Here is a 24,329-nt window from a genome sequence, read left to right as displayed (position 1 = left end):
ATGACTGTATGAACTCTCAAATAAATCAAGGAATTAAATCTTCCTGACCATGAATTTAGCAATGGTTTCTTAGATTTGACAGTAAAGCATAGGAAATGAAGGAAAAAAAAAGATAAATTGGATTTCCTCAAAATTACAAACCTTTGTGCATCCGAAGAGGCTATCCCGAAAGGAAGAAGACAGCCCACAGAATGGAAGACAATATTGGCACATTATATATCTGATAAGACTCTTTACCTAGAGTATACACAGGACTTTTACAACTCATCAACAAAAAGACAAACAATAAAATTTTTGAAACTGACAAATGGCTTGCATGGACTGCTCTCCAGGCAAGACATACAAATAGTCAACAAGGACATGGAAAGATGTCAAACATCAGTAGTCATGATGAAAATGCAAATTAAAGCCACAGTGTGATGCCCCTTTACACACACTAGAATAAAAATAAACTTTAAAATAAATTTTAAACTATGTAAATAAAAACAACAAATGTTGGCAACAATGCAGAGAAATTGGAACCCTTAAAAGTTACTTGTGGAGATGCACAATGGTGCAGTCTATGTGTACAAAACTTTAGCATTTACTGAAAAATATAAAACATAATTACCATGTGGTTCAACAACTCCACTCCTAGATATATACCCCAAAAATGGAAAACAGGTGTTCAAACAAAACCTTGTACACCAATTATTCATAGCAACACTGTTCACAATAGCCCAAGGTAGAAAAGATTTAAATGTCCATCAGCAGGTAAACAGATAAGCAAAATAAGGTGTATCCGTAAGCTGCATTATTCTGTCATATAAAGGAATAAAGTAAAATTATACAGCTGCTGTGGAAAACTGTATGGTGGCTCCTCAAAAACATGGAAAATGTGTGATCCCTTGATTCCACTCCAGGGTGTACACCCAGAATATTAGAAAGCAAGGACTGGAACAGACATTTGTACCCCATATTCATAGCAACGTTATTCACAATAGCCAAAAGGTGGAAGCAACACAACACATCCTTCAACAGATGAATGGATAAGTACAGTGTAGTATATACACAATGGAATATGATTCAACCTTTAAAACTAAGGTAATTCTCACACATGCTACAATGTGGATGAACCTTGAAGTCATTATGCTAAGTGAAACCAGCCAGACACAAAAGGGACAAATGTTCTATAATTCCACTAGTATGGGGTATCCAGATAAGTCAAACTCAAAGACAAAGTAGAATAAGGTTGCCAGGGGTTGAGGTGAGTTCGTGTTTAATGGTTACGGTTTCACATGGGGAAAATAAAGCTCTGGAGATGGATGGTGAGGATATTTTTACAACAATGTGAATGTAGTTAATGCCATAGAACTGTATACTTACAAATGGTTTAAATGGGGCTTCCTTCATGGCACAGTGGTTAAGAATCCGCCTGCCAGTGCAGGGGACACGGGTTCAAGCACTGGTCCTGGAAGATCCCACATGAGGCAGAACAACTAAGCCCGTGAGCCACAGCTACTGAGCCCTCGTGCCACAACTACTGAAACCCGTGTGCCTAGAGCCCGTGCTCTGTAACAAGAGAAGCCACTGCAATGAGAAGCCTGCACACGGCAACGAAGAGTAGCCCCACTCGCCGCAACTAGAGAAAGCCTGCATGCAGCAACAAAGACCCGACACAGACAAAAAATAGAAAATAAAATAAAATAATTTTTTAAAAGCTTTTAAAAAATGGTTTAAATGGTAAATGTTATGTGTTTTTAATCACAATGGGGAAAATGAATGAAATAATGATCAATGTTACAATGTGGATAAACACTGAAAATATCCTAAGTGAAAGAAGCCATACAGAAAAACCACCCAGATCATGCTCATCTTGTACACTTTAAACCCAGCAAGGTTTTTAAAGTGAGGAAAAGCCCCAGTGTTGGTTCCAAGAAAAGAAAACTGGATTCGAATGGAAAAATACATTTCCACAAAGCTGGGGCAGCTGGTGAAAGGTGAAGCAGGTCTGTGGATAGGATTATAATGTGGAAACCATAATTATTCCTCATTATGGGGTTATGAGCTGGTTCTCTGGGGAGAGTGGCCCTCCCACTCTCACAGGGTAAAACAAACTGGAGTATTTTGTGAATGTGGAAAACTTTATACTGCTATTTAAAGTTTTTTATACACTTGAAATTTACTAGAAAATAAAGTACTTATCAAAACAACCATGTCATACCATGCCAGAAATATAGACATCAAACTCTGTTATAGAGGCCAAGCCCTACCCAGATCCAGTTCACCCACAGTGGTGATGCTAATCACCCTTGTAGGAGTCCACATACTACAAGAGGCACCATAGGAAGATTATATTGGGAGCCACTATGTCTTGGGTGCTGTGGATGACCTGGATGTAGATGAAACAGTGGGATTTCTGAATTCTAGTTTTCCACATTCAACCACCAAAAAACTGTTACAACTAAAAAATGAATTCAGTAAAGCTGCAGGATAAAAAAAAAGAAAAATCAATGCACAAAAATCATTTGTGATCCTATACACTGATAATGAACCATCAGAAGAATTAAAAAAAAATCCCACTTACAGTTGCATCCAAAAAGATAACTAGGAGTAAATTTAACCAAGGACATGAAGGACCTGCACACTGAAAACTGGAAGACACTGATAAAGGAAACTGAACAGACAAAAATAAATGGAAAGATACCCTGTGCTCATGAGTAAAAAGAATACTGTGAAAATATGCATTCTAAGGTGGGACTTCCCTGGCCGTCCAGGGTTTGGGACTCTGCACTCCCACTGCAGGGGGCACGGGTTCAATCCCTGGTTGGGGGACTAAGATCCCGCATCCTACATGCTACGTGGTGTGGCCCAAAATTTTTTGAATTTAAAAAAAATATGCATTCTAGCCAAATTAATGTACACATTCAATGCAATCTTTACCAAAAGTCCAATGACATTTTCCATAGAAACAGAACAAATAATCTTAAGTTGTGTGTGGAACCACAAAGGACCCAGAAGAGCCAAAGCGACCCTGAGGAAATAGAATGGGCTGGAGGCATCTCCCTCCCTGACTTCATACTAGATTACGAAGCTACAGTCCCAAAAAAGTGTGGAATTGGCACAAAAACAGGCACACAGACCAGAGGAACAGAGCAGAGAACCCAGGAATCAACCTACAGGTATGTGGTCAGTTAATTCACAAGAAAGGAGCCAAGAACATACACCAGGGAAAGGACAGTCCCCTCAATAAACGGTGCTGGGAAAACCAGACGCCACACTCCAAAGAACAACACTGCACTCTGTCTACACCACACACAAAAGGGGCCAAAAACCCAGTTTTCCACATCAAGCCCTTCCTCTCCTGGGTCCTCTGAAGACAGACACCCTCAGCGGTCAGCCACGCACAGGTACCTTCTGCCCACTTTTCCTCACCTTCTCCCTCAGCAGCATCACCTCCCGGCAGGTACTGAGGAGAACAGGCTCCTGTCAGCATGAACTGGACCCCACAGTGTCCCAAAGCTGAAGCCCCAGCGGGTCCTGAGGAGACGCAGCTTCTGTTAGTGTGGACTCGACCCTGTCTTGTCTTGAAGCCCGGCCATCAGCGTGGACTCGGCCCTGCGTGTCCCAGAAGCCAAAGCCCCAGCGGGTCCTGAGGAGGCAGAGCTCCCGTCAGCATGAACATGACAGCATGATCTGAACAGACATCCCACCAAAAAAGATACACAGATAGTAAAAGTCATACAGAAACAAGCTCAACATCATATACCATTAGGGAATTACAAATTAAAATCATGAGATATCACAGCACACCTATTAGGACTGCTAAGCTCCAAAAATAGGACAATACCAATTGCTAGAGGGTGAGGAACAAAAGGAACTCTCCCTCATCGCATGTGCAGCCACTTTGTAAGACAATTTGGCAGTTTTTTCCAAAGCTAAGCAAGTCTCATGTTGGGATCCAGCAATCATGCTTCCAGTATTTAGGCAAATGCTTTGAAAATCTATGTCCAAATGCAAACAAGGATGCAATTATTCACAGCAGCACTTTCATAATGGCTAAAAACTTGAAGAAATCAGGATATCCTTCAAAAGATGAATGTATAAGCAAATTGGGGTACATCCATGTCAAGGCGAGTAGAATATGCCACCCCAAAATATGTCTCTCTGGCATAAGGATTATTGGCCTGATTTTAAAAAAATAATAATAAGGCTTCCCTGGTGGCTTAGTGGTTAAGAGTCCGCCTGCTGATTCAGGGGACACAGGTTTGAGCCCTGGTCTGGGAAGATCCCACATGCCACAGAGCAACTAAGCCTGTGAGCCACAACTACTGAGCCTGCGCTCTAGAGCCCGCGAGCCACAACTACTGAGCCCGTGTGCGACAACTACTGAAGCCTGCATGCCTAGAGCCTATGCTCCGTGACAAGAAAAGCCACCACAATGAGAAGCCCACGCACCGCAATGAAGAGTAGCCGCTGCTCGCCACAACCAGAGAAAAGTCTGCACGCAGCAACAAAGACCCAATGCAGCCAAAAATAAAATAATAAATTTATTTTTTTTAAATCTCAGAAAACTGAGATTGCCCTATTATGAAGGACATTTACAATAGAGAAATCTCCATTTATAAGGGTATGTCCCTCTTTGCACCAAAAATAGAAGGATAATTAAATCTTAAGTAACTCTTTTCAATGGAGAAGTCCTGACTTAAATGTGCAAACAGTCATACCCTTGTTTACTGAGCTTTGCATGATAACCTGCCATAAGTGGTCTTCCCCCATTCCCCAGCATCTTTCTTCTGTTTTTAGCTGAAGACGGTATTTAAGGGGATGGTTTTGGTCATTTCAGGGAGTGACTCAGTTTCCGTGGTATCCCCCCTGTATTCAGAAGGTATACATGTTATTAAACTCCTGCTTTTCTCCTGGTAATCTGTCTTTTATTACAGGGTCGGGGTGGGGGGGGAGGCCTCAACCAAGAACCTAGAAAAGTAGAGGGAAAATTGTTTTCCCTCCCATACACATGCAGTGGAATCCTACTCAGCAGAAAGGAATGCACCATCAACCTATGGAAAGACATGGATAAATCTTCAGTGTATACTGCTAAGTGCAAGAATCCAGTCTGAGCAGGCTGCACACAGTATGACCCCATTGATGACATTCCGGGAAAGGCAAAGCTACATAGATGATAGCAGATCATGGGGTGGGGGGTTTGAAGTGTTCCACGTGATACTCTAGGGTGGCTACCTGTAACTATGCATTTGTCTAAGCCCACAGATGTGCATAGCCCAAGGGGCCAATCATAATCTATTCAAATTTAGTTATTTAGGATGTAGGAGTGTTGCAGGATGGAATACATAATGTCACAGAGTCTAACTGTGTTAGAAATATATGGAAACAACTCACTGTAGGGGATGGGGTAAAAGCTGCTGACCTAAGTTACCTTTGGAAATGAATGGAATCTGTAGACTAAAGGCAAAATGGCCCATATATAAACAGTGGGCTTTATTCTACGAAGTTCTTTCCAGGGTGTAGTAGCTAACAATTCTGAAACCTCTGCACATATAACCTGGAAAGGAGCAATGCACAGATAAATGGGAGATGGTGGCAGCCAGGCTCCTTGCTGTGGGCGTGGGAAGTTACAGATAAGCAAGGGGAGAGCCTCTGCCCTCGTAATCCTGGATCTGGGCTTCCTGGGAGGATGCTGACTGGCCGGGGGAAACACACACATCTTCACACTGGGAAGACCCTGCAGACATAGGAACATCACACCCCATCTTTCCACCCATACCTGCTGGAAACACTCAGCCCTCCATAATCAGGCAATTGCAGCGTTTAAGACATTCTCACCCCCAGGCAGATAAAGGAGCATGAAGGTCTTGCTTACCCCTAAGCTGTCCCAGAATCCAGGCCCTGGGGGTGGAGCCAGGTTGGGGGTTCCTGGGCCTCTGACCAGCAGGTGAGAGGAGGAAGGAAGACCAGTCCTGAGGACAGAGGTTCCCTCAAGTCTGTGAGCCCAGGAGCCCCAATGGGGTTCATTCCCAGTGAGGACATGGGCGGAGTCTGCAGTGGTTGTGTTCCCCCTGGGGCCTTTGATGAAGCCATGGCAGCACTGGACCCAGACGTCTCCTGGCGGTGTCTCAAACTCTGACACAGCGGTTTTACAAAGGAACAGGAGAATGGAGCTGAGCCCCTGACGGCCACTCCTTTCTGGCTCTGAGTTGCTTCCAACAGGGCCGCAGTCACCTGCACGTAGTCTGCTGTGACCCATCTGCCCCCACTGGCCTTTCCTCTCCCTCCCTCCCTGTGATGATTCCAGTGACATTTCCAGCCTGGACCCCTCCCCCAGGCCAGATGCCTCTGTCCAGGCACTGCATCCCGATCTCACCTTGGGGGCTAACAGGCCCCTCAGAGGACTGGGATCCCACAGCTCCCCACACCCAGGAGCAGCCCAACCTTGCCAGGCTGCTGAGCCCAGGCACCGGGTGTAACCGAGCAGGACCCTACGGGGCCTTCCCAGGACAGAGCCCTCCCCCACGTCCTCTGCTGTAAGTCCTCTCTGAAGTACCTGGATAACAGTGTCTGATGCACGCTTCCTCCACCACCAAGTGGAAGAAATTAACTACTTGATGATCATGAACAGGTAGCTCCGGAGCTTCTGGTGCCGAAGAATTTACAATGTTAACCGCCTGTTACCTCACCATCAGCCAGAGAATTGTGCACCAGCTGCTCACATACCCTGCGACCCCCCTCCTTCACCTGGCCTTTAAAATTGCTTTGCTGAAATCCTTCAGGGAGTTTGGGGTTTTAGAGCACAGGCCACCTGGCCTCCTTGTATTGGCACTTGTACAATTAGAGCTGCACTTTCCTTCACCACAGCCGGTGTCAGCAGACTGGCTTTACTGCACTCGGGCAAGCGGACCCACGTTTTGCTCGGTAACACTGGGGTCTCCCAGGCTCCCACCCTCCTTGCGCCCCAGTGACTGTCATCTGCTCCTCCAGAGTCTTCTTGCAGCAAAAATAGAAATGAAGTTTTCCCTCCCCTGAGAACAAGGAAAACAAAGGGAACAGTGAACAGGCTAGAGAAGAAACACAACCTGGCCTGAAAGAGTTCATCACTCCTTGTTTGACTTTGTCACTCATTTGTAGTAACTAGGTTTGTACTTTACACAGCTAACCTCACTCCCTGACGCCATGTAATTTACACTCGGCCCCCATCACCCCTGACTCTGTGTGAGTTACATCCCCTGCCTCTCGCTCCCTCACCTTATTATGTCCAGCACTTACATTCTATACGCCCCTCATAACAAATCACCCCCTAGGTTTTCATTTCAGAAACAAGTTCATCGGCCGATAAACCAGAGGCAAACGGATGCAATTACCAGACTGCTGGGCCCCAATTACCAGGCGGCCTGATGCCAGCAATGACTGTTTTGAAACAATGCAAAGGAAAGGAGGAATGCAGGACCTTCACTACTTTTATCCTCATCCTATACCTCGGACTGCGAGAGCCCCACATATAAAATCTTCCCTGATTCTCAAGGAGGGGTGTCCAGTTCTTGAGGTGCTAGCAGGCTGTGTCTTCCCTTCTGCCTGGCAGAAAAATAAAGCCATCTCTCTCTTCCTCAGAAATCCCTGTCTCTGTATTTCTGCTCGGCCTCGGTGCACAGGGAAGCCGATATTTCGACAACAGTCTGTGGCCAGTTCCCACACTAATTCCCCTCTACGCCCACAGCCCTGGCCCAAGCCCGATCTTGTACCTGGTTCCTCCATCAGGCCTGACAAAGCTCCCTGCCCCCGCGGTGAGTCTCACATCCCACCCCAACGTGGTCTTTCTGAAGCATAAACGAGACTGACTCTCTCCCACCTGCAATCCCCCAAATGTTTCCCCACTTTTGCTAGGGTATCTGCCAGGAGAGACATCTGCAAAGGCCCTGAGGGTCCCCGGCATCCCCACTAAGCTGCTGGCTCCTGGGTTCCCTGACAATGAGCACCTCAGGAGGCCAGGAGACATGGCAGGAAACCCCAGAACTGCTCACCTCTGGAGGGGACTGGCACTGCCACAGCCTGATGAAAGAGAGCAGAGAAGGGTTCCCCAGCTGGGACACAAAATCTGCACGAGTGGCCTCTCCTTGAGCCATTACATCACCTCGTGTGACTTGAGGGAAGGAAGGACCGAGGCACCCTTGGTTCCTAAGGAGGATGGTATAGGCTCAGCCACGTCCCCCCAAATCCACATGCTGAATCCCTAACCCCCAGGACCCCAGGACGTGGCTGTATTTGGAGATGCGATTTTTAAAGAGGTGATCAAGGTAAAAATGAGGTCACTAGGCTGGATCCTAATCCAATAGGATTGATGTCCTACAAGAAGAGATTAGGACACAGATAGGCACAGGGGGAGACCATGTGAGGACCTGGGGAGAAGATGGCTGTCTAAGCACCAAGGAGAGAGGCCTCAGGAGAAGCCAGCGTGCAGACACCTTGATCTCAGCATCCAGGACTGGGAGATAGGTCTGTTATTCAAGCGGCCCAGTCTGTGGTATTTGTTACGGCGGCCCCGAGCAGACTCACATGCAGGGTAACTCAGGGCTCAGACTGGACAGAGCCCACTCTCCATCCCCTGTACGTGAGTTACAGGAGCCCCAGGAACAGAGGAGGGGGTCCCTGAGGGGAGGCACAAGATAGAAGATGCTAGGCATTAACATGACTGCATTCATGTTGAACGTGCCTGAAGTCCTTTCACACGAGATGGTTTTGTCCTGTATGTACATCGGCACCTTCAGTCTGAACTGCAGATCTTTGGCTTCACCAGATCCACTGAGAGCATTAGCTTCACCTGCTGTGGACCGTCTCCTATAGGATTTCCAGAACCACAAAGCATCAAAGCCTCACAGGACCCAGAGTCTGTGCACTACCATCCAGGTGACCCTCACAGCAGAGCCGTGCAGCTGCCCATCAGAACCCATTTCCCTTTTTCCTGTTCACAGCTACCCTGCACCTCCCAGCCTTCCCACCCCTTACAGCTGGGGCACAGTGTCTCGTGTTACCAAGGGAAATGGGTGGAGGTGGTGAGAGCCTTGGCCAGCCTGCATCCTAGGACGGAGGGCATGATGCCCACCTGGTCACCCCATCCTGCTAGTTGGAGCCCTCACCTGGAAGCAGGGAGGAGAAACAAGGGGGACAGAGCCTGGGGCCTGACACCCACCTGCCCTGGACTCTCACAAGAAGGGGACAGAGACATCTTGAGCTTCAGCCCAGTTTTGGGAGACACTTTGTTCCAGCAACAAACTTTTGCCTTAAAAGCCAAGGTGCTTTACAAACCCCTCCCCAGCTGTCACAGAAAGTCAGGCTTAATCTCATCACACTTTTCTCAAACCCCAGCTCATGCTGAGACCACCTCTCAGGTGATGGTGCTTCAGAGCACCCCCTTTAAAAGATCACTGGAGTTCAGCTCTCCCAGCCCTGCCTTCAGTTTAAGGGAGAAGTTTCCTTGACAAACCTTCTCAATTTCCTTGACAACCAAGCAATCTCCAAAACTCTCCTTCAGACATTCCTATTCTAGGCTGGATGAGCCTAAAGTGACAGTGCTGTCATCATGTGCCAGAGAGGGATTCCTCCAAGCCCGTAGTTATTGGTTACATGATGCTACTGATGATGAAATCCCAGAAGAGCCAGCTTTGCAATATAACCATTTCTGGACTCGGCACTGGGTCCCTTTCCACGGACAGAGTGGAGTGGCTGTTTCCACGGGCCCCGTGGTGGAAGAGCTCACCTAATGCAGCCAGGACTTCATCCTTTCCAGGTGATTCCAGGGTCCTCACTCTGCCCAGACCCCACCCACATGGCTGCTGTCTGTGCCAGTCTATACGGGACCTTGGTAACCTCCTAAAATGAGGGTTATTTTATACACAGGTAATGGGTTGAATGCTGGCCCCAAAAGATGTGCCCCCCAGAACACGTGAACAGGACCATATCTGGGAAAAGCGTCTTTGTATATGTAGTGAAGGATCTCGAGGTGAGGTCATCTTGGGTTAGGGTGGCCCTCAATCCAATTGAGAGAGTCCTTATGAGAAACAACAGAGGAGAAACACAGACACAGAGGAGAAGCCACGTGAACACAGAGGCAGAGACGGGAGGGACACAGCCGCAAGCCTGGGGATGCCTGGAGCCCCCAGAAGCTGGCAAAGGCAGTAAGAACCCTATCCTGGAGCCTTTGGAGAGACTTCCGTCCTGCAACACCTTGATCTCAGTTGCCTGGTCTCCAGGACTGGGGGAGGATGAATTCCTGTTGTTTTAAACCATCCAGCTTGTTGTCATTTGTTACAGAAGCCACAGAACGGTCACACAGACCCTGCTCTGTAGGATCCTGGAAGTGTGGGTCTCACTAAAGGCAGATAGAGGATGGATTACAGAACCCTTAGAGTCAGCACTGGGCCCCAGAAATCGTAAAGTAGTGGCTGGGCACCAGAATGTTGAGGGGTCAGTCGGAAGCCCATCCCTAAGGGTGCTGGCTGCACACGGCCTCCCCAGGTTTTTACGCCTGTACATGTTGGGGGTAAGTATTTCCATCCTGATTCAGGACCTCTGATGTCACCGTTCACGTTGCTAATTAAGAAACCCCTAGTTACACAGATGAAAACCCTATCAGGGCACTTGCTTCAGTGGTAAACAATTCTGAAGTTGGTCAGAGGTGGGGAATCGTCTCCCAGGCAGCCAGCAGCTCCCCCCACAAGGAGTGTCCTCATTGCAAAGCTGGGGGACCATGCCAAGGCGTCTCTGAGTAAACGTGAGCTGAGCCCCAGGCCACCTGCTGCTGAACTGTTCCCAGCCTTCCCAGGTAAAACACCTGAATGTGTGCAAGGACTTGAAAGTCTAGAGGAAGGGCTGTGGAGCCACACCAGCGACAGCACGCAGGCCAACCTGGTGCTTGCAGGCCAGCCAGGATGGTCCTGGCCCTGGGCGCTCTTCTGGAAGCCTTCCACTTCCCTGCCTGAGGTACCCCTCCTGTCCCAGCCCCCACTGCTTTTTTCCTTCCTCACCTCTGCCCGGGGAGAAATTTCAGCAGCAGGTATGGGTGACACATCCTCTTCTTTAGCAGGTGGCAGCCTGGCAACTCCTGCAGAAAGTTCAGCAGAGCCCCACTCACACCCGGCCACCCACAAAGCCACAGACCCTCACTCCCTCCCACCAGCCCAGCCCCGACACTGCTGACGGGGCAGAGAATATGACGTCAGGCACAGCTGTAGGGGCTCTTGCTGCCTGGAAGGGTGTTAATATAGACCTCAACACAGGCACACCTGGGGAGGGCTGGCCGGCCAGGTAGGCTGCCCAGGTCAGCCAATCCTTGCCCATCAGGGACTCAGAGTTGCAGAAAATGGGCCTTGCTGCACCGGCCAGGTCCAAGGAACAGGTGTGGGGTCCTGAGGGTCAGGATAGACACGGGGCTGCAACTCTGCTTGTATTCTCAACATTTTATCTGGTCCATGAGTGGGAGACAACTTCAAGACCCTCTCCTAATGAGAGGAACCCAGGAGTCAGGGAGAGGAGGGGTGGTGGCTGGAGACAGAGGCCTGTTGCCCCGGCTGCAGTGGAAGCCTCTGGAAGACCAGGTGGAGGGAGGCCACACAGAGTGAAGCCCAGGGTCACAGACCTGTCAGAGCTGCTGTTTGTTAGTTCAGGTCCTGCTCTGAGGTGCTCAGGGTCAGCTCAACCGACAGGTGGGCTGGGGGTGCTCTGCAGTGAGGGCTACGTGCACGGTTCCTGTGTGCCCAGCCCTGCCGGGTGTCTGCCCAGGGGAGCTCCATACCCAGGGAGGGTCCTGAACACGAGAGCCCCGGGGGCTGCTGGGTGCCGGCCCAGGTGAGCTCCATACCCAGGGAGGGGCCTGAACACAAGAGCCCCGGGGGCTGCTGGGTGCCGGCCCAGGTGAACTCCATACCCAGGGAGGGGCCTGAACACGAGAGCCCCGGGGGCTGCTGGGTGCCGGCCCAGGTGAACTCCATACCCAGGGAGGGGCCTGGCAACGAGAGCCCCGTGGGCTGCTGGGTACCTGCCCAGGTGAGCTCCATATACTGGGAGGGGCCTGACCACGAGAACCCCGTGGGCTTCTGGGTGCCAGCCCAGGTGAGCTCCATAACCGGAGAGGGGCCCGGCCATGAGAGCCTCGTGGGCTGCTTGGTGCCTGCCCAGGTGCGCTCCATATCCTGGGAGGGGCCTTGCCACGAGAGCCCCGTGGGCTGGGCGGGGGGCGTGTGTATGAGCGTCCTCTCTGCGCAGCCAGCACAGAGTTGCTTAGCAACTTCCCTGTGGGCAGTGCTGGGATGAAATGTGGACCAGGAGATGCCAAGGGCCCCCTGAACCCCTGTCCATCCTGAGTGATGAGGTCAGTAGGCGGGTGCTGGCCACTGTGCTGCATGAGGGAGGCCCCGCGGGTACCTCTTGTGTCATCCACCTGACAGCACAGAGGCCTCCCCAGGACAGAGCAGACAGCCTGCCTGGGGCAGGTGGGAGCTCCTGGTGACGCTGCAGGGGACATGAGAGGGACGGACCAGGCAGGAGGGGGTGGGAGCCCAGGCAGAGCCATGGGGTTCGGGGCCGAGGGGGTCTTTCTGGGTCTGAGCTGAGAGTGGACGTGCAGGTGGTGAGTGTGATCCAGGAAAGCTGCCCTGGTGACGTGAGGCTGAACGTGCTTCAGTGACAAGCCTTCCAGATGATCCCAAAACAGGATAGTGAGATGGATCCTGTTAGAAGAAGGTAAGTGAATCCCCCCAAGAGGAGGCTCTGTGAGCTGGTCCCGGGAGGGGGGGTGAAGGGAGCAGGCGTGGAACCTGCGGGGAGTGGGCAGTCCTCCTGGGTGGGCGGCGGGTGCAGACCCCACACCGTGTCCCACATCTGTGCTTCCGGCTGGATTACCTGGCTTCTCGGAGCCTCAGCTTCCTGGTCTGCTCGTGGGGTGATGGTAGCATGGACTGACTAGTGATTTGCTCAGAACAGGGTAGGAAGGGGTCTAGTGGAAATTCCATGGAACACCATCAGTATAGGAATCGCAGGTCCTGTTTCCCGCAGGTCTACCTTCAGGATCGGGAGAGCAGATCCAAGCAGACTCGCAGCAGAGCCTGGGGACGGGCTCCGTGTGGTGGGTCCCCCTGCTTCCTGAGTCTCGGAAGGAGCAGCTCCAGCGGGCAGTGGCAGCTTCATCCCACACCTGGAAGCATCCAGACCTCAAGGCCCAGCAACCCCGAGTCCTGTGTCTGGGCCCCCGGGAGGCAGATGGGACAGGCCGGCGTCCTCCTCGGCCCTCTTCCTGCCCAGAACATTCGGGGTCCAGGCCGTCATTAGGGAGAAGCAAGGATGGGGGTGTCCCATGTGGGAACAGGACACGGAGAGGCTTGTGCATGTGGACGTCCACACTGGGAATGTGGGTCGGTGGGACGCGGGCCCTAGGAGGGGCAGACGGTGGGCCTGAGGAAGCAGGGCTGGGCCGGGGGTCCTGGGGGTGTGTGTGTGCGAGCTTTGCCTGTGCTGGATCTGAGTCTCCACGGGGCTTCCCTCCCCTGGTCACTGGGGAGGAGGGGCCGAGCAGCATTGGTGGAGGGACACCTTGCGTCCCCAGGCCTGGCAGCATCAGCCCTTCAGGCTCTGGGTCGGGGAGCCTGAGGGGCGCAGGCCCAGCTGTGCCCACAGGGAGGCCTGGAGGGGTCAGGCGGGAAGCACTGGTGTGCTGTCGCCTGTGTGGAAGCTTCCGAGCCAGTGTCCAGTGGAAGCTCTCACCTGGCATGTGGGTTTCAGGTCCACAGCTCAGATCACCTTCTAGCCGCTTGGTTTGTTTTCTAGACACAAAGTCCTAATATCTCCTATGTCCCCTGCCTGTGAAAAGGCACGTCTCACCTGGCACCAGGTGCTGCTTCTGGTCCCTGCTGACTGGACGCCCAGCAGCCAGGGTCACCGCGTCATGACTGTCAGGGGGTGTCAGGCGTGGGGGGACGAGAACACACGGTCCAGGCCCACGAGGGGCCGTGCCGTCCACGGAGCTGGTGCTGTGGCTGTAGGTGTTCCCTGCCCCCACCCCACGGGCAGAGACCACCGCCCCCTTACAGACTGTTACCAAGTGAAGTCACGTGGACCCTGCTCGGGTCCCAGCCTGGCGAGGCGCTCTGCCTCCGCGGGGAAGGTTTCCTTTTTCCACGTGGAGTCAAGTAGGCAAATAACAAAACCAAAGCCCAGACCACCACACACAGGCTCTGTTTGGTGGCCTAAGAATGGAGAAGCGGGAACTAAGTTCACAGATCAACTTCTCGCCCTCCTGGAGAGAGTGGTTTAATTTTAAACAGTAAAGACAAAGGGAAGAGGAGTGAGGCTAATGATGGGATGAAGAGGCCTTCCGGGGAAGGGGCGGGGCGGGGCTTTTCCCAAGGGGGTGGGGTTCCACCTCCTTTGACCCGTTTCTGGTCCTTCATGTCCAGTCATGGCCACCGGTGGGTGTGTCACTTAATATGCTGATATAGTAAATTCAGCATGTGATGAGACTCAGGGTCTGTTTCAGGTCACATTTGTTGCCATCTTGGTCCCAGCTGGTTCCATCTGTTTGTTTGTTTCTGGCTTCCTTTCTTACCTCTGGACCCCTTAACTTAAATACTTAGGTGAAATCCTGCTGAAGTTGGGGGGTGGAGGACAGCCCTGTGAAAGGTGGGTCCACGGGTTTTGAGCAAGGCCTGGAGCAGCTCTGACAACAAGAGGAGGCTGAGACGGGCAGTCAGTCTGACGCCCGCACTGGGGCCTGTGGTCGGCATGCGGAGGTGGTCAGCCACCAGGGGCACGTGTCAGGGAAGGTTCTCGGTGTTTACATAGAAGATGTGAACATGGGTCCAGATGCAGAGCTGCCTGCGGACGCTGGTATAGAAACCCCTGATTCTTTCCTGAGAAAATTTCTGGGCGGTCATTCAGACAACAGGGCAAACAGTTTGCTCTGGAGGCTCTTGTAGAGAAGTGGGGACTTAGCCACAGGGGCTCAGCCTGCATAACCCCAGAAGCCCCCCCAGGACAGCCCCAGAACTGCTTCTGGAATGGCAAGAAGTGAGTCTTCCACCTGCTAGACGTGGAGGAGAGGGCTGGGGTCTGCAGGGCCGCCCTCACCTTCAGGGACTGGCTGGAGGCTCACAGGACTTGGCACATGCTCGTGGCTTGCGTCCTCACAGCTGAGATGGGTCACAGCACGCAGTAGGTGTAACCTCGAGGCAAGTGCTCACGCTGAGTGTCCCGTTAGTGACACAGCATGGTAGGATGCTGACTTTCTCCTCGAGCAGAGTGACTTCAGGTACGAGGTCCTTGAAGAATTCTGAGCAGAGTGTTTTCTCATGGCAGCTCAGACGACGGCCATGATGAAGACTTCCATGTCACGTCAGACTGGCCACAAATGTGGTCCTGAGGCTGTTCGAGGGCTCTGGAAATGTAACTCTCCTTAAGGAATGTGCAGTGTGTTGCCCTTCACTCAGCACACACAGAGGGCCTCCGAGGGACTGACCTATGGGCCTCGAGGTTGCTCAGCAGGCCCACAGGGGTCTGGAGGTACTCAGTGATCTTGGAGGAAAAATGATGCACATCCAAGGGGCCTAGGAGTCCTGAAAAGGGTATTTCCTCTAAAATAAAGCAAAACAGTGACTAAGACCTCATGGAAAGAGCTACATGCCTCCCTTCCTGCACGGCTACTCAGGGCCTTTCCTCGAGGTCACTACTCACATTGAGTCTCCCTTTAGCTCTACAGCATGGCAGGATGAGCTCCACCCCGGCCATGGAAGCACCCGGTTTAGCTAGAGAAAACTCATTTTCTTCCCACAGCCATGCCTACAGTGGCTAGAGGCTTGTCAACAACAGTGAATTTCAGGTAGCTTCAAGGCAGCATGAATGCAGCTTTCAAAATGGGAAAGCAAGGCTAGTTCCATCAGGCCCCCATTTCCATGAGCACACGCAGCAAACATCCCTGTGGTTTCTAACAAGTCAAAAGAGACACAGGTTACCCAGTGGTTCATTCCCTGAATCAACTCCTCGAAGCAGGGTTTTCTGCGTCTAGAGAACTGCCTCAACGAAGGAGCGTCCTAGCTAGGCCTCCAGGCCTGTGGCTCTTCAAAAGCCTGCAGTGTTACACAAGGAACTGCGCTTTAGATGCAGTCGGAACGCAAGCCGACTTTCTCCTGGAGGCAGGGTGACTTCAGGCAAGAGGTCCTCGATGGAATGTGACGCCGAGGGTTTTTCTCAGTGCCGCTCAGACCAGGGCAATGAGTCAGGTTTCCACAGCACGTTGGACCTGCCAGAACGGTGTTCGGGAAACTGGGAGTGCTGGGGATTTCAACCTGTCCCAAGAAAGAGTGCAGTGTGTTGCCCTACACTAGGCATACACAGAGTGGCTTCGAAGGGCTACGGGACTGGATGTTGCTTAGCAACTAAGTCCCTAATGCTGATCCAACAAAGGCCCTGATGCTGCTCCTACATCAGGCCCTGACAGTGTCCTCAGCTAAGGGCCTGATGCTAGGCTTCACTCAGGACCTGTTGCTCTCCCTAAGTCAGGCACTGACGCTGTCCCTACCCGAAACCCTGACACTGGTTCTAAACAAGGCCCAGATACTCTCAGTAACTAAGGTCTTGACACTATCCCTAAGTCATTTCCTGACACAATACCTAAACTTTACCCTAACCCTGTCCCTAACAACTGTCCTGCCTCTTAAGCTAACTGAAGCCCTTATGCTGTGAATACCTCCGGCCCTGAATTTAGTCCCAATGCTGTGACACTGTCCCTAACTAAGGCCTAGATGCTCGTCCTAAATCTGGCCCTGACACTGTCCCTAACTAAGGCCCTAACACTATTCCTAACTCAGGCCCTGACACTCTACCTAACAGAGGCCCAGATGCTAGTCCTAACTAAGGCCTTGATACTGTCCATAACTAAGGCCCTGCTGCCGTCAATATCTAATGTCCTGACACTATCCTGAGCTCATTTCCTGACCCATCTCTTACCAAGATCCTGAAACTGTCCCTAAGTAAGCCCTGACGCTGTCCCTAAGTGAGGCCCTGAGGCTGTCCCTAACAGAGGCCCTGAGATTGTCTTTAACGAAGACCCTAATGCTGATCCTACAGAGGCAATTATACTACTCCTAAGTCATGCCGTGACACTGTCCCTAACTCAAGCCCTAGAGATAGGCCTCACTTAGGCCCTGTTGCTGTACCTTAGTTAGGTTCTGACGCTGTCCCTACATCAAGCCCTGACACTGGTCCTGATTAAGGCCCTGACGCTGGTCGTAACTAAGGCCCTGATGCTCTCAATAACTAAGGTCTTCAGGCTCTCCCTAGCTCATTTCCTGACACTATCCCTGGCCTAGAACCTGACTCTGTCCCGAGCTTATTTCCTGCCTCTTATCCTCACTGAGGCCCTAATCCTCTCCCTAACTAAGGCCCAGACTAGTCCTAACTAAGGCCCTGACACTGTCTCTAACTAAGGCCCTGAATCTGTCCCTAATATAGGCCCTGCTGCTGGCAATAACTAAAATCTGGACAATATCCTGAGCTAATATCGTGACCCATTTCTACCCAAGGTCCTGACACTGTCCCTAAGAAAGCCCTGTCGCTGTCCCTAAGTGAAGGCCTGAGGCTGTGCCTAACTCAGGCCCTATAGCTATGCTTAACAGAGGCCTTGACTCTGTGACTACCTCAGGCCCTGATCAGGTCTTTAACTAAGACCCTAATGCTGATTCAACAACGGGCCTGATGCTGCTCCTACATCATGCCCTGACAGAGTCCCCAGCTAAGGGCCTGATGCTAGGCTTCACTCAGGCCCTGTTGCTCTCCCTAAGTCAGGCACAGATGCTGTCCCTACCTGAAGCCCTGACACTGGTCCTAAATAAGGCCCTGATACTCTCAGTAACTAAGGTCTTGACACTATACCTAGGTCATTTCCTGACAGGATCCCTAAACTTTACCCTAACCCTGTCCCTAGCAACTGTCCTGCCTCTTATGCTAACTGAAGACCTTATGCTGTATTTAACTCAGGCCCTGAATTTAGTCCCAAGGCCGTGACATTGTCCCTAACTAAGGCCTAGATGCTCGTCCTAAATCTGGCCCAGAACTGTCCCTCACTAAGGCCCTAACACTATTCCTAACTCAGGCCATGACACAGTACATTACAGAGGCTCTGATGCTAGTCCTAATGCAGGCCCCGACACTGTGCCTAACTAAGGCCCTGCTGCCATCAATATATAAAGTCCTGACATTATTCTGAGCTAATATCCTCACTCATGTCTTACTAAGGTCCTGAAAATGACCCAAAGTAAGCCCTGATGCTGTCACTAACTAAGGCCGTGAAATTAGTCCCGAGGCCGAGAACCTGTCCCTAACTGAGGCCTGGAGGCTCGTCCGAACTCAGGCCCTGACACTACACCCAACTCAGTCCCTGACACTGTACCTAACAAAGGCTCTGATGCTCGTCCTAAGTGAGGCCCTGACACTGTCTCTAAGGCCCTGCGACCGTCAATATCTAAAGTCCTGACATTATCCTGAGATAATATTGTCAGCCATGTCTTACCAAGGTCCTAAAACTGTCCCTAACCCTAACCCTAACCCCAACCCTAAATCTAACCCTAACCCTAAACCCTAACCCTAACCCCAACCCTAACCCTAAACCCTAACCCCTAACCCGTACCCTAACCCTAAACCCTAACCCTAAACCCATACCCTAACCCTAAACCCGTACCCTAACCCTAACCTGTACCCTAACCCTAAACCCGTACCCTAATCCTAACCTGTACCCTAACCCTAACCCCTATCCTAAACGCTAATCCTTACCCTTAAATTAATTTTTTTTGTATTTTAAAAAATATTTTTCTGGGGTTAAAACAAATTAGCTGAAAAACAAAATTAAACAGAAAGTAACCTGAGTGTCCCTCAAAAAACTAAGTCTCAAATACTTGGTACTTCTGTTCTATGTACTGTTCTGTAGCCTATAAAATGTGTGAGAGCTAAATCTGTTGTTCTACAGTGAGAAAGATGGTGTTCCAGATGTAAGGAACACCTGGATAAAATGAGAAAGCTACACATAATGCTGGTCATTTCAGGGAGTGGGAAAGGATGGCAGGTGGTAAAATATTATCTTTTCCTTTAATCTTTTTAAATTTCATTTTTTACAAAGAACTTGAATTATAACTGTACTTTGAATAAGTAACAATGGAAATTTAAAAGAAAAAAATATATATTGTGTGTTTAATTACATTTCATAGAATTATTATCCCTGAATCATAATTGTTAGTACACCAGTATAGAGATTATTTCTTAATATTTAGGTGAGAACCATTTCCTTCTGTTTTTGAAAATAATTCTGTACACTCATTTCCAGTAATTGCACTCTTCCCCAAATCGAAGGTTTAACAACGGAGATGCAAGCAGAATAATCATGAAAACACAAAGCAATACAACAGCAACAGAAAAGTTCTAACTTCCAATAACAGCTCAATTTAGAAGAGGGTTTATATCTTCAGAACAAAAGCATTCCTCCTTGACTTTCTAACCAGTCAAAATCTGTGTATTCTACAGAAAATCTGTGATGTTATTCCCATAAAACTACACTTTACTGCTTCTGCCTCCATTAGATTTCCTAAGCACTAGTGTTTTAAGGTACCGGTTAAAAACAAAATCCTGATGTGATTTATTTATAATGTGTGTGTTCTTTGTCTTATCCTAGTGTCTAAAGTCTTCTCCTTGGCTGGACCCCAAATAATATTCCTTTACGTGCTAAGTGATATCTGGAGAGTGGGAGAGGTTTAATAAATACCCTAACCCTAAAGCATACCCTAACCCATACCCTAACCCGTACCCTAATCCTAACCTATACCCTAACCCATACCCATGCCCTAACCCTAACCCGTATCCTAAACCTTACCCGTACCCTAACACTAACCCGTACCCTAACCCTAACGCTAACCTGTACCCTACCCTAACCCTATTCCGTACCCTAACCTGTACCCTAACACTAACCCATACCCTAAACTATACCCTAACCCTAACCTGTACCCTAATCCATACCCTAACTCTAACCCGTAGCCATACCCTAACCTGTACCCTAACCCATACCCTAACCCTAAACCCTAATCCTAACCCAACCCTAAACCCTAAGCCTTATACCTAACTCTAACCTTTAACCCTTAACCCTAACCCTAATCCTAAACCTTAACCCCAATCCTAACCCTAACCCTTAATCCCTAACCGTAACCCTAACCCTGGAGACGTGCAGGAAGCCGGGCTGGCCCAGCTGGCCAGAGTAGGAGTTGGAGGGTTCCCAGCAGGTGAAATCACCATGCAGGATAAATCCCTTAGACTTGCCATAGGCCAAGGGCGAGTCTCAGGGCAACCCGCCCCTCTCTGGTCCTGCTTGGAGAGACCTCGCCAGGGGCCCTTGGCTACTTGTGAGAAGCGCGCAGGAGTGAGCTTTACACCAGCAGGCATTTTGTAAAATTGGAGGGGATAGGCTCGGGCCTGTTCTCAAAGCCTTTACTCAAAGGCGAGCCCTTCCTGCGGCCACCAGGTTAGGGGGCTCCGCGACTGTGCCGAACAGCTCTGGTGTCAGTCGTACTTCCCTCCTCCACCCACCCCCACCAAGCCCCTGTCCCCTTACCTGCGGTCCGCGGCCCTCCGCTCCGCGCTCGGATGCCGCTGAGGTGCCAGGGACCCACGGGAGGGGTCGTTCCCAGCCGCCGCGCGCTGGCTTTCTAGACCAGCGCCGGCTCACCGGGGGCGGACGGCAAGGAGCCCCGCGGACGCCCCGTGCCACGTGCGCTCTGGCCAGGACGCCCACTTCTGGAAGAGGCGCGGACGGCCGGCGCGCTCAGGTGAGCCGCAGCCAATGCCGAGCAAGACCCGCCCCGCCGGCGCCGCGTCCGCGCGGCACAGCACGGTCTCAGCACTCCGGGAATGGGCGCCTGGGGCCGGGCGTCTCCTCTCCTAAAAGCGCGAGGCAGGAAGCGGCGCCCCTGCGAGGCCGCTAGCGATGCCCCGGCGCGCGGGCCCCTGCGGCGCGCAGACCGCTCCAGGCTGGACTCACCGAGACCAAGGCCGCCAGCAGGAGCGCTTGGCAGGACCCGGCTTGGGCGGGGGAGCTGCAGGCCCCCGCAAACAACCCAATTCTTTTAAATGGAAAAAGGACTTGAAAAGACCCTTCTCCAGATAAGACATACAAATGGTCAACAAACACCTGAACAGATGTTAAGCATCGTTAGTCACGATGGAAACGCACATTAATACCACAACGCCATACCCCTCCACAAACACTAGAAGGCCTATAATCAAGAAAATTAAAAATAACGAATTTTGACAAAAATGTAGAGAAATTGATACAGTTTCCCATGCAGAAAATGAATCGGTCCTGGAGATGGATGGTGAGAATATTTGTACAACAATGTGAAGGTAGTTAATGCCACAGAACTGTATACTCAGAATGGTTTGAATGGTAAATGTTATTTTTAATAACAATGAAACAAATGAATGAAGCACTGATGATACATGTTAGAACATGGATGAACATTGAAAACATTCTAAGTCAAAGAGGTCATGCAGAAAATGTCACCCAGATCATACTCATCTCATGTGCTTTAAATCCATAAAGGTTTCGAAAATGAGGGAAAGTCTCAGTAATGGTTTCAGAAAAAGAAAACTGGATCACAATGGGAAAAGACATTTCCATACAGTTGGGGAAACGGTGAATGTTAAAGTGGGCCAGTGGGTAGGATTATAAGGTGGAAACATAAAATTTCCTCTTTGGGGCTTTATGTGCTGGTTCCCTGGGAGAGGAGCCCCGTATTGGGTAAAACACAATGGAGTATTTTATGGGAGGTGGTGTGTTTTGTACTGCAACTTACAGTTTTTTTGTACACTTGAAATTACTGGGAAGTAAATTACTTTTCAAATGAATCATGTCAAAACTATGCCCCCCAAAATGCAGAGACGACATCAAACTTCATTATAGAGGCCAAGCCTTAACCAGATGCGATTCAGCTAAAGTGGTGACGCTCATCATTCTTGTAGGAATCCACACGTTATTAAGAGGCACTGTGGGAAGATTATATTAGGAGCCACTATGTCTTGGGTGCTGTGGATGACCTGGTTGTAGTAGAAACAGTGGGATATCTGAATTCTAGTTTTCCACATCAAACCACCAAAAAACTGTTAGAACTAATAAATGAATTCAGTAAAGCTGAAATCAATACACAGGGTACGGGGCTTCCCTGGTGGCGCAGTGGTTGAGAGTCCGCCTGCCGATGCAGGGGACATGGGTTCGTGCCCCGGTCCAGGAAGATTCCACATGCCGCGGAGTGGTTGGGCCCGTGAGCCATGGCCGCTGAGCCTGTGCATCCAGAGCCTGTACTCTGCAACGGGAGAGACCACAACAGTGAGAGGCCCACATACCACACACACACACAAAAATACACAGGGTACAAGATACAAAGGGTACAAAATCAATACACGGGCTTCCCTGGAGGCACAGTGGTTGAGAGTCCGCCTGCCGATGCAGGGGACACGGGTTCGTGCCCCGGTCTGGGAAGATCACACATGCCACGGAGCAGCTGGGCCCGTGAGCCATGGCCGCTGAGCCTGCGCATCCGGAGCCTGTGCTCCGCAATGGGAGAGGCCACATCAGTGAGAGGCCCGCACACCGCAAAAAGGGGAAAAATGATCAATACACAAAAATCAGTTGTCTTTCTATACACTAATAATGTGCCATCAGAAAGAGAAGTTAAGAAACAATCCCATTTACAATTACATCCAAAAAGTACCTAGGAATAAATTTAACTGAGAAGGTGAAAGCACACCTGAAAACTGTAAGACACTGATGGAAGAAACTGAACAAACACAAATAAATGGAAAGATATCCAGTGCTCATGTTTGCAAAGAATATTCTTAAAATGTCCATTCTACCCAAAGCAATGTTCAAATGCAAAGTAAGCCTGGTCAAAACTCCAACGGCATTTTTCACAGAAACAGAACAAACATTCCTAACATTTGTGTGGAAACACAAAGGCCCCTAAATAGCCAAAGGGATTCTGAGAAAGGAAAACAGGCTGGAGGCATCTCGCTCCCTGACTTCACACTACATTATGAAGCTACAGTTACCAATAAAGTGTGTAATTGGCACAAAAACACACTCACACGCCAGAGGAACAGAATAGATAGCCCAGAAATAAACCTACAGGTGTGTGATCAGTTGATTCACAAGAAAGGAGCCAAGAACATACACCAGGAAAAGGACAGTCCCCTCAAAAAACGGTGCTGGGAAAACTGGACACCACACACCAGACAACAACACTGCACTCTGTCTACACCATACACAAAAACTGGCTAAAAAGCCAGTTTTCCACATCAAGCCCTTCCTCTCCTGGGTCCTCTAAAGACAGACACCCTCAGCGGTCAGCCATGCACAGGAACCTTCTCCTCACTTTTCCACACTTTTTCCCTCACGAGCATCACCTCCCAGCAGGTCCTGAGGAGACCAGGCTTCCATTACTGTGGCCTCGATGCCTGTCCTACTGGAGCTGGGGCCGTCAGCATGGCCTCGGCCCCGCATGTTCCAGAAGCCAAGGCTCCAGTGGGTCCTGAGGAGACCCAGCTCTTCTCAGCTGCTCTGGCAGAGCCAAGTCCGCAGTCAGAGCGGGTGTTCCCACGGAGGATCAGGGAGGCGGGCTGGCGTCCCCGCCAGCCAATGCAAATGTGCCGACCAAGCCTCCCTCACAGGTCAGCAGAGGCCCCGCCCCCTGAGAGCAGTTCTGCTGAATCCATTAAACTGCAGAAATTCAAACTGAAATACAGCCAAATATCCCATGACTTCTCCAAAATAGTTAAGTAACAATTAACTGGAAACCATATGAAATGAAATGACTGCAGACACAAACTTTAAAACTTACACCAAATTCATTCAAATTTATTCACAGACATTCAAAATGCAAAACTATCAAAATTATAGAGAAACATAGAAGAAAATCTACATGACCTTGGGTTTGGTCTGTAGATCATGAACTTTGAGATTTAACACACAACACAAAAACCCAATCCCCAACACAAAATAAATAATATTGTGGACTTTATAAAATTAAAGATTTCTACTCTGAAAGACCTTATTCGGAAAGTCAAAAGACAAGCCATAAGCTGGGAGAAAAATATTTGCAAACCTCATATCCAATAAAGGATTTGGACTCAAAATAGACAAAGACCTCTGAAACAACCCTATAAAAATGTGGGTAAGGATCTGAACACACACACAGCCAAAAAAGATATACAGATAGTAAAAAGCAAACAAAAATATACTCAACATTATATACCATTAGGGAATT

This window comes from Hyperoodon ampullatus, assembly GCF_949752795.1.
Source record: "Hyperoodon ampullatus genome assembly, chromosome: 1".
NCBI classification, from domain to species: Eukaryota; Metazoa; Chordata; class Mammalia; order Artiodactyla; family Ziphiidae; genus Hyperoodon; species Hyperoodon ampullatus.
This window is presented reverse-complemented; position numbering follows the sequence as displayed.